Source organism: Vombatus ursinus, unplaced genomic scaffold (assembly GCF_900497805.2).
Source record: "Vombatus ursinus unplaced genomic scaffold, bare-nosed wombat genome assembly UNPS02009205.1, whole genome shotgun sequence".
NCBI lineage: Eukaryota > Metazoa > Chordata > Mammalia > Diprotodontia > Vombatidae > Vombatus > Vombatus ursinus.
This window is the reverse complement of record NW_020948983.1, coordinates 58,326,389-58,341,505: the sequence shown is the minus strand read 5'-3', so window position 1 is coordinate 58,341,505 and position 15,117 is coordinate 58,326,389. Positions and strand designations below refer to the sequence as shown.

The 15,117-nt window shown below is 43.1% G+C and overlaps 1 long non-coding RNA gene across 1 annotated transcript; it reads left to right on the top strand.

Moving 5' to 3' along the window:
* Positions 1 to 1,840: 1,840 nt before the first annotated feature.
* Positions 1,841 to 6,468, top strand: LOC114035378. The gene is made up of 3 exons (XR_003568216.1): positions 1,841 to 1,918; positions 5,446 to 5,534; positions 5,867 to 6,468. It is a non-coding gene; the product is annotated as an uncharacterized LOC114035378 (long non-coding RNA).
* Positions 6,469 to 15,117: the final 8,649 nt, after the last annotated feature.

Genomic DNA, 15,117 nt, shown 5'->3' with positions numbered 1-15,117 from the left:
TTACATGAAGCACCCTTTATCCTAAGAATGTTCAACATTCTTTCTTAATTCTGTGAGAATGAACTTTGAACTAAAGAAGGATAATTCCTTTCGCCTCTAACTTAGTTTTGAGCCTGTCTTTGTATGTGTGTGTGTGTGTGTATGTGTGTGTGTGTGTGAGAGAGAAAGAGAGAGAGAGAGAGAGTATGGGAGAGGGAGGGAGGTGGGGAGAGAGGGAGGTAGGTAAGCTGGGACAGAGAGACAGAGAGATCCAAGGAGGAAATGGGTTCAAATCTTGGGAGCACTAGGCCACTGAGAACTGTAATGTGGAAATAAAAATAATTTACTGAAGATGATAAGCCTGTGTTCCTAAAAGCAGAGGAAGCCCTAGGAAAGACTCTGCAAAGAGGTTACAGGAACCTTCGGGCATCATTAGCTCAATCCGGGTGGAAGCTTCAATTGGCCAATTAGGACATCATTTCTTTACTCAGAATGTCCTTAGATAAGCAGCCTAGAGGGTCGGGTAGGTCTCTACATTGTTGTAACAGATAAAAGAGGTCAGCTGGTCACTCTTTGACTGAGCAAAGGTTGCAGATGTAACCCAGGTTCTAGCCAAGCTTGGTGCATTTTGCATTGGACTCTCCCTAATGGTGGAGAGAATGCTGACACAGTGTTGCATGCCTGGCGTTGGGAGAGAAGGTGTAGTTGATGTGAGGCCTTTGAGAGAGAGGAGAGATTCTTCATCTCCTAGAGAGAGAGGACACATGGGATACCACAGTCTCTTGGGGACCGCCTTCAGATGTGTAAAGGGACAAACAGACAGACTTTGGAAACTGCAAACATGTGCTGATTTCAAGCTTGCCTCCTTAGGAGACCAGGGACTTTCCAAATCTAGGGTGAAGTCAGGGCCTCTCTCTTGATGGAACTGTGATCTCATCTTGCTCCCTTCTAAAGAGCACGTTTATTCTTGTGTATTTTCTGCTACATGTTAATCTGTAAAACTTGGAGTTCTGTTTGCTGTTCAGATAAAGAGATTTATTTACTATTCACTGTATGTGATTGTCTTTTACGTAACTAGCATTTGGTGGAGAGGGACCAAGCCAGTATTTATGAACTTTTAGCAACCCTCCTTCTTTGAAGAGGTGCTAGCCAGAAAAGAGGCTTTGTTCTGAGCCTCTAGATCAGCAGTATTGGGGGAGGGACAGATAGTCTAGTTCCCCTCTCTAGGACACTGGAGAACAAAACAGTTTCATGACCCCATCTCCTGCTACCCTCAAGACAGGAATCACAGGAGATGGGGGTGTGGAGTGGGGTGGTGGTCCAGTCCTAAGATCATATAACCACACCTCCCTTCAAGACACCTGTCGTCTCCACGTTTAGACATCTCACATGGACTGGAAAGATAACCAAGATGTAAGAAATTAGTTCCTCTTACCGTCCCTCATTAACCTCTGAAAGCCCAGAAGGTATCGACCCAGGAAAAACCTTGAGCCAGCAGAAAGACAGGGCACGGCAATCTTGTAGCCCAGGAAGCTTGAGGGATTAACGGAAAAGGCCCCTCTAGCTCTGGAGGAGAGGGAGCAGTACAGCACTGGAGGCATCTCAGCAAGCCAGCAGCAAACTCCACCTCAGCATACCAAGTGGAGATCCTGAGACCCAGGTTGGTGGAAAAGGCAAGTGCCAACACCAGGGCACTCTCTGCCACACACACACACCAAAAGCCTCGATACAGGCAGGGGAACCAGTAGACACCAGCTCAGAAAATCACCACAGGTGACAGCGTTCTCCAGAAGTGAAATCACCCGGTCCCTCAACACAACTCTGGGAAGCATAACTCCAGAAGGCAAAGCTCCTGGCTGACAGACATCCATCAGCAGCAAAACATTCTTGTGCAAGGCTCCGGGCAAGCAGGAGTCAAACATTCAAGTGCAAGGCTCAGGTGAGCAGGGAAAAAACCTTGTGGGTAAGTGCCCCCTTTGCTCCAGAGGAGAGCTCAACTTTTTTTTTTTTTTTTAAGTCAGGAAATAGGCAAACACCAATGAACAAAAAGCAGAAATGGAAAATGACCATAGATTCTTATTTTGGGGAAAGGGAAGATCAAGGCATATTGTCTATATACCTACATCTGAAACTTTGAAGGGAAATATAAACTGGTCTCAAGCCCATAATGCCTTCTTGGAAGAATTCAAGAAGGATTTTAAAAGTCAAATAAGAGAAGTAGAAGAAAAAATTGGGAAAAGAAATGAGAGGTATACAAGAGAGAGTCAATAGCTTGGAAAAGGAAGGACAAAAATTAACTGTAGAAAACAAGTCCTTAAAAAGTCGAATTGGCCAAATGGAAAAGGAGGCACAAAAACTCACTGAAGAGAAGAACTCCTTAAAAAGTAAAATGGGCCAAATGGAAAAGGAGGTACAAAATCTAATAGAAGAAAACAATTAGTTAAAAATTAGAATGGGGCAAGTGGAAGCTAATGACTCTATGAGAGAGCAAGAATCAGTCAAGCAGAACAAAAGAATGGAAAAAAATAGACATCTCACATGGATTTGTATATATGCGTATATTACATATGCATATATATAATGTACACATCTATATATATATATAGAGAGAGAGAGTGTGTGTGTGTGTGTGTGTGTGTGTGTGTGTAGGTGTGTATAAACAGTACACTTCTTCTACATACAAGGAGCTGTGCTAGCCAAGTTCAAGCTGCAGTTATTAGAGCTGAAATGAAGAAAAACTCTTAAGTTTACCCTGTCTTTTAGTAAAAAGTCTTCTGCCTCTTCTCTTTTTCTTATGGTGGCTTCTCCTACCACTGTAATCAAGTGAGAAGTTACATGTTGTTCTTGTCGTTCAGTCGTCTCAGTCATGTTTGACTCTTCTTGACCCTGTTTGGGTTTTCTTGGCAAAGATACTGGAGCGGTTTGACAGATGAAGAAACTGAAGCAAACAGGGTTAAGTGACTTGACCAGGGTCACATAGCAAGTATCTGAGACCAGATTTGAACTCAGGTCTTCCCGACTCCAGGCCCAGCGCTCTATCCACTGGGCCATCTGACTGCCCCATGAGAAGTTACATACAACTGCAGATTTAGACCTGGAAGGGATTTTAGAGGTCACTGAGTCCAATCCTCTCAATTTACAGGTGAGGAAACAGCCTTGGAGAAGTTAAATGATTCACAAAACTAGTCAACTAAGTAGGATTTGAATCTAAATCTCTCAATCTCTCCTGACTCCCAAGCCAGACTTTTCCCATGCCACCACGGGGTGACTCTTGGTGGAAACTGCGACTCTTGTCATGTTTCCTCTTTGGCTGCTTCCTGTCTTAGTGGCACCTCCACCTCCTTCTGTTCTGGATGCTTCTGCTCTGTAGTCCACTGGTCAGGGCTGCCCTTGCTGTTCATTCTAACCAGGTGTCACCTGCATGAAATGTTAGGCCGGAGGAAAGGGCCACAAACTGGAGAGTGTGCCAACAAGTGAGCCTGCCTGCTTTGCATGTTGGGTGTGTTTGCTCTGTTGGAACACACGCTCTTCAGTCTTTGGAAAACCTGAAGAGCAGAGTGTTATGGGAGCCTGGGAGCAGATCTCTGCCATGTACAGTAATCAAAAGGTCCCCCTAAACAAATCGTTTGAGGAGCCAGGCTGGCCACAGAAGTGCGGGGAGAAGAGTTTGTGTATCTAGCCTCCTTGTTTGTTTGTGCTTCAGAGAAAAGATAAAGCAGGGAAGGGCTTTGGTTTTTTCTTTTGTTTTGTCTTGTTTTAAATCTGCCATGGACTGTGTTATCAGAGCCAACCAGCTGGGTTGAGGCTGGAGAAGGGAAGAAGCATTTCTGCAGCACCTACTAAGTGCCAGGTGCTGTGCTAAGCACTTTTTACAAACAGCATCCCCTTTGGGCCTCACAACAACCCTTCAAGGTAAGTGCTGCTATTAAGCCCATTTTACAGTTGGGAAAACTGAAGAACAGAGAAGTTAAGTGACCTGCCCAGGGTCACGAAGTTCTGAGGTCACATTTGAAATGAAGTCTTCTTGACCCCAGACCTAGCGAGCTATATCCGCTGTACTGCCTCTGGCAGAGGAGCGGAGAAATGATTAGGCTGGCATCAAAGACTAGGAAACTGGGTTTCTTTACTGTGTTTGAGAAGGGAAAAAAGGAGAGAAGAACAGGTACCTTTTGATAAAGAACTTCTTATAATCTATTTTTTATGACTGTGCTGAGGATTGGGGTGACTAATGAGAGTTTCAGAAAAAAAAAGGTATTGGGTTGCATGAAGATGCCAGGTAGTGCTATCTGGTGGGACTAGCCCTAGAGTGGGAGGCTGAAGACTTGGTGTTCAGTTATTTCAGTCATGTCCAACTCTTCATGACCCCATTTGGGGTTTTCCTTGGCAAAGATACTGGAGTAGTTTGCCATTTCCTTCTCCAGCTCATTTTACAGATGAGGAAACGGAGGCAAACAGGGTGAAGTGACTTGCTCAGGGTCACACAGCTAGTGAGTATCATGTGTCTGAGGCTTTATTTGAGCTCAGGTCTTCCTGACTCCAGGGCTGGTGCTCTATGCACTGCCCCCCCAGCGGCCTCATCCAGCCTACTTTTCCAAATTTATTTTATATTACTTTCCTTGTTGTTCCTCTAATTCTTCATGCCCTCTCCCACCTCTGCCTAGGCAAAGGCCCCATGCCTGGAGTGTATCTGACCCCCAAAATCCTTAGCTTCCTTCCATGCTCAGCTCAGGTACATCTTGCTACAGGAAGCCTTTCCTGATCCCCCCTACCTATTAGTGGTCTCATCCTTTTCAAAATTTCTCATGTTTACTTATCTGTTTACATGTTGTCTGCCCTAGTGGGGTGCAAGCTTCATGGGAGAAAAGGTTGTTTTTACATTTTGTCTTTGGATCCCTACCACCTACCACAGACCACGTGACAGATGCTTAATAAATGCTTGCATGCTCTTTGTTTGACCCAGTGATCCCACTTGTAAAGAGGTTAGTAGGAGCGATGGAATCCGCTTGTCCAAAAATATGTATAGCCATTCTATTTGTAAGAACCAAAAACTGGAAGCATTCCATACAATCACCAATTGGGAAAGGCTGACTGTGCAAAGAAGATGTGATTTTGGTTTCCTGACTCCAAGTCAATCTGTTTCTATAATAGCATAATGGGATATCAACATAATGAAATGTTATTGCACCATGAGAAAAGACAAATGTGAAAAATACAAAGGTAAATGGAAAGATGGGGTAATATACTGAGATGAAGAAAGCAGAACGATACTTAACACCGAGTACTAAAAAAAATTATTATGGCAATTAGAAAACTGAAAAAAAAATACATAGAACACATAAAATCCAAACTAGCCTTATTACTGTTCTATTAAAGTTAATGTGTACATTAAAAAATAAATTGTAAATAATTTGGACTTTTAGCTTTAAGTATGAAGTCATTTTAAATTTTGTTTCATTTTTTTTTCAGTATTTCAGCATATTCAGTAAAAGTTGAGCTTTTATTTAGAGCCTACTGTGTGCCAGGCATTGTGCTAAATGCTGGGAAGACAGAGAAAGGTAAAACGTGTTTTCTAGTTAGTGGTTACTAAGTTTGGAATTTTTTAAATTGCCCTCTAAAATGTTTGATAATAGTGGGAGAAAGACAGAAGTCTAATGGGCTGTCTTTGCCTTCTAAAGGGCTCTACGCTCTGTGGTGTAGTAGTAGTCAAGGACTGCAGAGACCTCTTCCCTTTCCCAAAGGTCATGGAATGACCCAAGAACCCTGATAATAAAACCATGAGAGTGGGGCTTGTTTTACACACAAAGACCTAATGGATTATAGGATCATGGGGATTAAGAGCTGGGGGGACCTTGGATAGCATCTAATCTAAGCCCTTCATTTTTTACAGATGAAGAAAATGAATGCCAGAGTTTAAATGACATGCCCAAGGTCACGGGTGCTCAGTAGCAGAAGACTTGGAATTCAAGACCAGGTCGTCTGCCTCCAAACTCTGCTCTTTCTACTAGCCCGGCGGTCTCCAAAGTGGGGTCCTGGCCAACTGGAGAGCTGTGGGATGACCCTAAAGAGGGTGTGACCAACCAGTCCGAGGGAGGGAGGGAAGATCTATTCCATTCCACCCTCCACAAAGTAGCACAGGGCTTGCCTCCAGCAACCACATTCCCAGCTCTCTGCACCCTCCAGAGGGCTGTACAATCTTCCAGACACTCCCTTTTGGCCCCAGAATGAGCCCCTCAGGGCAGTTTTAACCTAACCTTCACCAGGGCACCTGCTTCAGCAGCTGTGAAGGTGCCAGTGGGTAAATTCTCCCCCTTACACTACCCCAGGGGACCCACAGACTGTTTTCCCAAGTCACCTGGTAGCGACAAGTTTCCTTTGGCTGGCTCTGAATTGTCAAGTATGGTTAAAAAAAAAATGGTCATGAAAAGATCAGAATTGTCCCTTAAATCCTATCTCTGATGTGGGTAACAAAGGGTGATTTGTGTGAGAACAGTGTTGCCTAGTTTCTCTCTTCTCAGTCTCACCACTTCTTTGGTGTAATGACTAATAATAATAATAGCTAGAATGTTGTAAGGTTTGCAAAATGTTCTATCTATGTTATCTTCTTTGGTTCTCACAATCATGGGAGGAAGGTGCTATTATTTTCCCCATTTTATAGATGAGAAAACTGAGGCTGAGAGCAGCTAATGCCTCGCCCAGAGTCACCACAGCTAGTACGATTTTAAGGTAGGATATGAACTCAGATCTTCCTGGTTCCAAGTCCAGTGCTCTGTGTCTAGAATAGACTTCCATTTTCTGTTGCTCCAGAGAGCAAGACCAGCAACAGCGAGGAGGAGAAAGAGGTTACAAAGAGATGCTATTAGCTGAACATATGGAAGAACTTTCATTCACTTAGGACTGTTCAGCAATGGAATATACTGCCTTTGAAAATGATTGAGACCTCCCTCCCTGGAAGGGGTCAATCAAAGGTTGGCTTATCATCTATCTGAGATAATGTAGAGAGGGGATTTCTATACTGGGAAGGGAATTTGGACAGTTGAGACTCCTAGGTCCCTTCCAATTTGGAAATTCTGTGATTTGGAGGGAACAATAATAACTCACTGCTGGGACAAAGGTGCTACACCCTTTCACTATCTATGAGGCTCCCCACCTCCCAAACCCTCATTCATGGTGATCAAGTTCTGTCCTGGAAGAGCCTGACCTCTAATAAGGTGGATTAGGCTCTTGGCTCTCTGGGTCTTTACACCCCTGTCCTAGAGCCCCAAAGAAAATTGCTTAAAGCTTAGATTTTGGACATATACATATGTCCAAAAAAAAAAGAAGCTTAAATTTTAGACAGGGTCTAAGGTCTCCCCAAAGGGGAGAATAGAGAGGTACTCAATGGACAATACAGATCAGATATCTGTTTAGATTGCTTTATTATCTCAAAGCATGAGGGGCTTTAATGTTGAATCACAAATGACCCTAGAGTCCCTAAAAGTGCCCAGCACAAATATTCAGTCCTCCATGGTCGGTTGTTGTTAAGTCATTTTAGTCTCCGCGACCCCATTTGGGGTCTTCTTGGCAAAGATACTGGAGTAGTTTGCCGTTTCCTTCTCCCGCTCATTTTGCAGATAAGGAAACTAAGGCAAACAGGGTTAAGTGACTTGCTCAAGGTCACACAGCTAGTAAGTGTCTGAGGCTAGATGTGAACTCATGAAGATGAGTCTTCCTGACTCTAGGCCTAGAGATCTATCCATGTGCTACCTAGCTGCCCCACCATGGCCTATACTCCAATTCAATTCTGCTACACAAACATTCTAAGAGTTCTCAGTGCTATAAAATAGAAATTACATTTTTTTTCCTCTAAATTTCTCTTTTAAGCTTATAAGGGCAATCCTTCATTCTAAAATTCCAGGATTTAGTGAGCAAATCCCTAGTTATGCCTTTCATGATACTTTCTCTTTCATGCCATTGCTAGATAACTCTTTCTTAAGCATTGATGTGTTCATATCATTCTCTTGCTCAAAAACCTTATATGGCTCCCTACTGCCTATGGACCAGAATTGAAGCTCCTTAGCCCAGCATTCGATGTCTCCCAAAATCTAGGGCCACCATTGTTTTACAGCCCTAGCTTATTCTATTCACCTCCATGTAATTTATGTTCCAGTGAGAACAGAATACTAACCATCCTTGCCATGTGCATCCCATGCTTCTCCATTTCAGCCCATACTGTTCTCTCTGCCTGTAATATTCTTTTCTGATGCTCTTTTGAATTCCTACCCATACTTCAATTCTCATCTCAAATGCCACAGCCTCTTTGAAGTCTTCCCTGATTTCCCCCCACTGGTGATGATCTCTTTCTATCCTCAGACTTCACAAGGTATTCTGTTTACAATCCTCTAAAACATTTAAAGACAGCTTGTTATTGTGGCTAGAGGACTGGTCTTGGTATCAGGGTGACCTGGGTTCAAATTCTACCTTTGGCACATACTACCTATGTGACCTCGAGCTAAGTGGGCCCAGAGAGGCAGTGTGGTATAATGGGTAGAGTTGGTCTTAGAATTCAGAAGACCTGGAATCAAATCCCACCTCAAATACTTACTAGTCTTGTGATGTTGGACAAGTCACATCAAGTTCTCTGGGCTTCAATTTCCTCAGCCTCTAAAGTACCTTCCAGTCCAGTCCTATGATTCTATAGTCCTACAACCTCTTTCGGCCCTGTCTTCCACCCCCACCAAAAAAAAAAAATCCCCATCAGATCATAAATTGCAGATCAGTAGCTGATGGTGCACCATTGGAGGGAGTTTTTATACCAGCAGTTCCTTATGGTAATGAAATAACATTTCTGGACCAAAACCAATGTTTTTTGGAGTGTTATCATATCCCATCCCCCCTACTGACCACTAGAGTGTAAGAGCAGGAACCATAACTCATCTTAACTCTCTTATCTCCCCCAGATCCCAGCATGGTTTTTCTACACTCGATAGACACTTCAGAAACATTTCTCATGCTGAAGTGAATTGAATTGAATGAAAATAGGTGGGATATGGATCAGTCACTAGAGGGATGACTTTGAGAAGCCCTCTAGGGGACAGCCCTCAACAAACCAGGATCTCTGAAGGGCTTTTTTTACTCCTCTGATTCTATGGTCCTGCCTTCAGTGAATTTATAAGCTTACTCAGTAGAACAAGTCTAAGAGACAGGAAACGTTCAGAGAACAACCAAGATTTTGGAGTGTTACACAATGTTGGCTGTAGTAATTTGAGAAGACTTTTTGGAAGAAGAGGGATTTGAGTCAGGATTTGAAAGGAATCTTGGATTAGGATAGATGAAGAAGAAGGGGTGTGTGTGTGTGTGTGTGTGTCTGTGTGTGTGTGTGTGTGTGTGTGTATCTGTGTCTGTGTCTGTGTCCGTGTCTGTGTAATTATATGACCTTGGATTCAATCTCTGATCAGCTAAGCACACTGACCTGGGCCTCTGAACAGGAATTTTGGAGTCCACAGGAGCTTGGGAAGGGATTTTATTTTATTAAATCCATTTCATTCTTTATAAGTACTGCTGAGTGGCTACTCCCCACACCTGTGAGGCAATATAAAAACCTGAGCCAACCCCAAAATAAAAGAAAGAGAAAATGGAAAATAGGGCCTCAGATGAAAAGTATACCTCATCGTTGGCTAATTCCAAAGCACATTCCAGGCTCTGTAGGTCAAATGCTTAAATTGAAAAAAAAAATCCTGAGCATGCTGGGTACATCAGCTATGATGAGTCCAGGTTTCCATAACTCACCATGGTTTGCTTTCATGAACCAATGTTTTCATACTGAATTCAAGGGCAATGAAGTCTCTTTCCTGATCTGTTTCCTTTAGGGACAGTAACAGTTTTATTAACTCTTTCTGTGCAGTGCTTAATGATTTTGAATAGACTATCCAATAACAGTAACTTTGGAGAAGGTTTCCACCCCTACATCCCTACCCTATTCCTGCCCCTCCTCCCCAGCCTAGCACAATGGAAAGAATATGCTGAGTTGAGAGTATAAGGAAGTGTATTCAAATCTCAGCTCTACCATTTACTCTCTGTTGACCTTGGGCAAATGTCTTAACAACTTCCCTGTGTCTATATTCTTGTATATAAAATGAAAATGTTGGATTACATTACTTTTATGGTCCCTTTCTGTCCAAATGGACTCTGTCCCTGGAAAGCTGGGCTCTACTAGGTGAGCCTTCTTCTTACCTTGCCCCAATCTTTACGTCATGTTGCCAACACTCCAGCCATCATCCTTGTCTTCTCTTGGGATGCTTGTACTATGGCCCCGGAAAGATGGGCTCTGAGAACTGAATTTCTGCTTTATCTTGTCCCAAACCAGGCCCTGCCCACTACTTCCTGGTCATCTGCCACTCCATGCTGCCACTCAGGTACCCTGTAGCTTTCCAGGTCCACTTTATGTGCTGTCTTCCCATGTTAGAATGTAAGCTCCCTAAGGGCAGGAACTATCTTGCTTCCTTGTATTTGTATCCTGAACACTTAACACAGTGCCTGGCACACAGGAAGAGTTTCATAAACATTCTATTAGAATCTATGATACCATTGTTCCCTAGCCCTTACTTAACTACTGGTTACAATAACACTTCACTAACTGGGGGGCTGGGGATAGGGGAAGAAACTGGTGGAGTAGTCACTCATGTGACAGCTATAACTATCTAAGAGTATGGAACACCAAAGGAAGGAAAAGGGTATCTGAGCTTCCAAAATAAATGACATTAAATTTATGGGTTAAAGCTTAGGTACTTTAACTTTATACTTGTTGACTCATAATTTATACATGATTCTAACTTACTCAATGGCCAAGTTTCTCAGCACTCAGAAAGGAAATGAACAATCAGAAAGAAAGATGGAATATAAGAGGTTTCTAAGATGCACGCATGCTGACCAAAGCAAGGAATGAAAAGGAGCAGCCTGTCAATGAAGGAAGTGACCAAAGTTTATGTAAAACAGACAGAAGAATTCAAATAGCAGAGCAGTCTTGGGCTATTTAGCATAGGGAAGCTCTATGTGCCTTGATAGCCTGCAAGGCTGTGCGTATTTTATGGTGTCTTACCGTCAAGTAGTATCTATTTTATGGCATTATACAATTGTGGGGCAGCTAGACAGTGTAGCAGATAGAGCACCAGATTTGGAGTCAGGAAGATATGAATTCAAATATGGCCTTAGATACTCACTAGCTGTGTGACCCTGGACAAGTCATTTAATCCCTATTTGCCTCAGTTCCTGATCTGTAAAATGGGGAAACCCTGGGAAAAGGAAATGGCAAGCCACTCCAGTATCTTTGGCAAGAAAACCCCATTGACTTGTCCATAAGGTCACATGGGGTCAGATACGACTGAATACCTAAGCAACGACAACGACCATGAGATGTCAGCCAGAACAGGTTATGCTATTTAAGAAGGTAAGGGATCATTTAATATACTTTGGAAAAACTCCCATCCAAAGTGGGTAAAAGTAGATGTAATGGGTCTGTGTCTGACTTTTCCTTAGAGACTATCTCCCTGAAGGTTTTGGGGGCAAAGGGTCCTTAAAGTGACTTCCCAAGGACCTATGCCAAGGTACACATAGATGTAATTGGGCATGGAGTTTTGAGACTGGGAAAGACAAAGACTGAGTGCCACAAGGACAGTTGAGGTACAACTGTCCTCTTGCTAATGTTCTCATTAGATTTGTGACAATCAGGTAGTTAAGTACAGCATGGGTCTTAGTCTCTGATTTTCAGTGTAGGGTTTAGGAACAGACAGGGACATAAACTCACATCAGCATGTGATTCCTAAGAGCTGGGAGAAGCAATCCTGAGTTCCTGTCTGCCCATGCAGCTATAAACATAAGAATCACCAAAGTTTCTCAGTATTCCCTAATCTAGTCATGAATTAATTGTCTTTGTTCAGATCTCCTATCATGGAGAGATAGAAGGCCTATAATAAGACACAGAACTTCTACTGCTCTTGTGCTGTGACAGAGAAACTGAAGAGAAGGGTGAGAGACTCCAGCCTGAAAGGAGTTTCTTCCTTGGGAGGAGATATATGTGTCCATTGTAGAGGCTATTATGGTTTAGAAATCCAGAAGACCTGAGTTCAAATCTTGCCCCAGACATTTAATAGCTATGTGACCTTAGGCAAGTATTTAATCCCTCAGGGCTCTTTTCCCTCATCCTAAAATGGGAATAATAATAGCATCTACCTCCCATGGATGTTGTGAGAATCAAATGACATAATATTTGTAAAGCACTTTCTGAACACTAAAGCACTATTTAGATTCTGGCTATTAGTAGTAATAGGAGAAGGAGGAGTATATGCAGTTACACATGATTAATCTTCTACTTTATCTTTGTGTGCTAATTTACTTAAATAATGTGTTTAAGTTATGACCTTGCTTATTTGAACCAATGAAAAATGAAGTAGGCAGAATCAGGGAAACAGCAGGCAGCATGCCCAGTTGTGGTCCTCAACCCCCCAAATCCCAACTCAACCAAATTTGCCCTGGGTCTCCAGAATTGGGCTTAAAAAGAGACTTTCTTTTGGAAAGGTTCTGCTCTCTGGAAAGACTCTATTATCAGTTATTTACACCTTAGTATGAGTGAATTTGAGGTGCACCCAGGGAAACTTGCAAGTTTCTGCAGTCTCATCGGGGAAGAAGAGGTTTTGTCCTCTCTGACAGGCATTTTAGGTATCAAGAAAGCCAGAGAAGAGAAAGAGTGAGTCTTGTTTTTGAATCAGAAGAGATCCCTTCTTGAGGTCTGATGAAACATGTGGGCAAAAGTAACCCTGAACCAGACCCCAGAGATGTTCTCAAACTGGTAGGCCTCTCTGAGACTCTTTTGTTATCACTCTGGGATACTCTGAACCTCCTGCTTCTTAAATATTGAGCGAGTGCAGTGATAATGATGATCTTATTTTAAATTTACCTCCCCAGGGGCCATGGCAGCATAATGGAAAACCTGAATAGGGATTCAGAGACCTCGGCTTAAATCCTGAGTCTACAGCTAACTGCTGTGTGACTTTTGGCAAATCGAAAAGGCTTCTTCTTTTCCCTTCCTCCTCTTCTCCGAACCTTCAGATAGCTTCTGCCACTCTCATCCTTCACTCCTGTTTCACATGCAGAGGTGGCCCTTCTCTTTGCCAAGGCTCTACCCTTCTCCATGCCCCTTCTTCTCATCTCCTCCCTTCTTCAGCACAGCATCCTCATTCTCATCTCCTCTCTCTTTCCTCCTCATCTTCAAGTTTTCCTTACTCCTTCCCTACTGCCTACAAAGAGGCTCATGTCTCTGGCATCCCTTTAAAAAAAAATCCTGACTTAATCCAATCATTTCTGCTAACTATTGTCCTATATCTCACCTCACCTTCATGGCTTGCCATTTCCTTCTCCAGCTCATTTGTCAGATGAGGAAAACTGAGGCAAACAGAGTTAAGTGACTTACTCAGGGTCACACAGCTGGAAAGTATCTGAGGTCGGATTTGAACCCAAATCTTCCTGATTGCAGTCCTGGTGCTCTATTCACTGTGCTTGGTTCATAGTTGGCACTTCATAAATGCTTATTGACTGGCCTTAGAGTAGAAATCTACATATTCATAATTACTTCAAGTATTAACCTACTAGATTAAGAGAATCAGCATCAGACCCTAGAAGGGAAAAGCAAAATTCCTCCAATTGTAGGCGTTCCCCTGAAGCTTTATCCTTGACTTCTCTTTTTCCTGTGCATGTTATTCTTTGACACCCCACCCCCCGCTCCTGCAGTCTCCTCTCTATCCCAGTGACTATCAGATTTATATATTCAGCCCCTCTCTCTACCTTGAGTACCAGTCCTGAGTCTCCAATTGCCTGCTAAACGTACATCTGGAGGTTCCACTAAAATTCACCAGGTCCCAGACAAAACTTATATCCCACCTTCCCCTAACCTGTCTTTCTTTTCCTTTTTTGGGGGGGGGAGGGCTAGGCAATGGGGTTCAGTGACTTGCCCAAGGTCACACATCTAGTAAGTATTATGTGTCTGAGGCTGGATTTGAACTCAGGTCCTCCTGAATCCAGGGCTGGTGCTCTATCCACTGTACCACCTAGCTGCACCCTAACCTGTCTTTCTTGATAAGCCCTACTGGCCCTCCTTGCTGTCTTGTTACACAGGCCACTCCATCTCTATAAAGCATAGGGCCTAGAAGCCATCAAGTCTGATCCTAGCATTTAACAGATAAGGAAACTGAGTCACATAATGACATGGTCAGAGTCACACAGCTAATCACTGTCTGAGGAATGATTTGAACCCAGGGCTTCCTGACTCCACATTTGGCGCTTTATCTACTTTGCCATATTGCCTCTCAACTGCCTTTTGGGACAATATCTGTGATTTTACTGGTATTGGAAACACCCAGTAAAGACACTTCCTCTATCAATGTAGATGAGCCCATTCTCTACAAGTTATTGTCTTAGAGAGTTGCCTGAGCATTGAGAAGTTAAATGACTTGTCCAGAGTCACACAGCTGGTATGTGTCAGAAGCAGGCCTTGAACCCAGGTGTTCCTGATTTTGAGGCCAAATCTCCATTATGCCACATCAATCCTCAGTTTCTATACCTTTGCAATGGCTCTCCACTGTGCCCACAATGCTTTCTCTGCCTTAGTTTCCCTAGCTTCCTTTATAACCCATATTTTACAAGAGGCCTCTCCCCTCCTCCTCCTTGCCAGAGCCTTCTTCTCTGAGATCACCACACTTCTCTGAGTCCACTCACACACATCTTCTATGCAGCCAGTTATTTCATGTTGTCTGTCCCATTAGAAAGTGAGCCCCTTGAGGGCAGGAGCTGTTGGTACCTTTCTTCATACCCCCAGAATATAAACTGGTGCCTTGCATGAAAGGGATGCTTAATGAATGCTTATTGACTGACTGGCTAATTCTCTAGGCCTTGATTTATTCATCTGTCAAATTTTAGAGTTGGATTAGATGCTGTCTCTGATCCCCCTTAGCTGTAATATTCCCCAAGTCTTTGTCTATAATGCATTTTCCTGGAAGTCAAGCAGACTCACTGAGACTTTGAAATCCAGCATCTTATTTTCAGCCACATCTTAAAAAAGAAATCAAAGGAAATGTGCCCACATACTCCCTGTGTTGTTGGCCACCCCTGACT